This window comes from Citrus clementina, unplaced genomic scaffold (assembly GCF_000493195.1).
Source record: "Citrus clementina cultivar Clemenules unplaced genomic scaffold, Citrus_clementina_v1.0 scaffold_913, whole genome shotgun sequence".
Lineage (NCBI taxonomy): Eukaryota > Viridiplantae > Streptophyta > Magnoliopsida > Sapindales > Rutaceae > Citrus > Citrus x clementina.
Window position 1 is genome coordinate 3,145 of NW_006261957.1, and position 2,398 is coordinate 5,542.

A 2,398-nucleotide genomic window follows, 5' to 3' on the forward strand; every position below is an offset into this window, starting at 1 on the left:
AGTTTGTTATGTATTTTAGTAATCTTTTTTTTTTCAGGGAGAAGAAACACAGATAACAAGTGAAGCAGAAAGAGAAGAGATTGTGTGACTGTATATGTCAACAACCAAATGATGTGTGTTGATTTTCAAGTGGAAATTTATAGCCTGCATAAGCTGAACTTGTTCTACTGTGCTGATTAATTGAATCACAACACAGTTTGAATAATGACCTTAATAGTCCAATCCAGCAAAGAATTCAGCACTCCAATCATATGGGGACACACGTATTGCACCTTCATCATGTCTGGGGATTTTAATAGTTTTGACTGAGTGAATGATTACTTCAATTAATAACATTGCATATTAGATTTACTAGACCTAAAATTGATTTCTTATTAAAAAATTTACTTGCAATTTGGAAACTCTCTTTGACACATTAATTACAGACTCGAAATCTGTATCAATATTCCCCATACATAGACAGAACTGAGCAGAAAAAGTGGGAAGGCAGATCGTAATTAAATTCGACATGGTAGTTTCCAAGGATGAATAGCATTTTTTTCATTCGAAAATGGGATAATTATATCTTTGAGTCACGTAATGTACACTAAAGCTCTTCTCAACCTAGTGTGCGTCGGATATGTGAACGTCGTGGCTCCAGTCTCCCGTACAATCTTTAAAAAACTTTTCGGTCAAATTAACAAGTTGCACTCACTGTATTTCCATGGATCACACTATTTCAACTAAAAGATAAGGTAATAAGTATCTGTAGGATTTTACTGAATGATTTTTAAGTAGTTTTTATTAATTAATTATTTAAATTCGAATTAAAAAAAGACTAAAAAATTCATCTGAATTTTTCTCACTCCCAATCTTTAAAAATATAACAAATAATAAGTCATATAAAAAATGTTTTAAACGCAATTTTCACTTCAAACATCTTTCATTTGAAGTTTAATTATATTCTCCAGTGGAACCTGGATAAGTTGAAACAAAATTTTATTAATAAAAAAAAGGAAACAGGACAAACACACCCCCAACGTTTAGGCAAATGGACAAAAACCCCCCTAATGTTTCAAAAAAGACATTTACACCCCAATTTATTATAATTTTATCATTATACCCTTCTAGCATATAAAAAACAAATTATTAGATTATCCTATTTGTCTATATATTGTTAATAAAATTATAAATATACCCTCATTGCCTCATTCCTCTATTTAAATTTTTATTAATAACCAATTTTCAAAAAAGACATCTACACACTTAAAAAAAATTATAAATAAATTATAATTTTAAAATTAAAATTGGTTATTAATACCATAATAAATAACATAGAAAATTGGTTATAAATGTACAAGTTTAAATGATTGACATGTGGAGAATTGTTAAATATACAAGTTTAAAGTTTAAATAAAATTGGTTATTAATAACTAATTTTATTTTTAAATTTATAATTTATTTACAATTTTTTTAGGTGTATAGATGTCTTTTTTGAAAATTGGTTATTGATAAAAATTTAAATAGAGGAATTGGGCAATGAGGGTATATTTATAATTTTTTTTTATAATATCCAATTTGTCTATTTATAATTTTATTAACAATATATAGATAAATTGAATAATCTAATAATTTTTTTTATATGTTAGAAGGGTATAATGGTAAAATTATAACAAATTAGAGTGTAAATGTCTTTTTTAAAACATTAAAAAACTTTTTATCCCTTTACCTAAATGTTAGGGGTGTGTTTATCCTTTTCCCTAAAAAAAAAATGTACATCTAATTGTCTTACAATGGGTCAAGAACAAAAGGTTAAAGGATAATATACGTGGACATGATAATGCAGAAACCGAAAATCAAAAGGGCACGAGTTTCAAATGCTAGACAAATGAAAGAGACGTGTGATTGCAGGTCGATTTTCTTCTCATCACTAGCCACTAGCACACATCCCCTTAATCAAAATCTTTTTCAATATTGTTTATTATATAAATGGATATTGGTAGTGGTTGAACTTCTATTATTTAATTATGTTGTCATTTTCCATCACTACAACAACAGATGATTCATATAGGATCGGTCAAAAATTGTTGCCCAATGTTTTGTCTTTTTCATAATTTAGTTATTTTTGTTCATATGTCTGACGAAGAAGTTTTAATTTTGCAAGAGGAATTCAAGTTGATAAGACCTTGTCGACTTGTCTTCTGCTGCAGAATCCTGATAATCATGCCAAATTCAAAAAGTGGCAAAAGCAAAAGGCTAACTTCTTAATGAATTCAATATTATTATGAATTTGGTGCTAGCTCAATCTTGAAAATGATCCAAAAATTAAAAAGTAAACATATAATAATCACATCTACACATGTACATTATTAGTGAGTCATTGATGATATATCACGAATTCATTAGCTGATTAATAAAG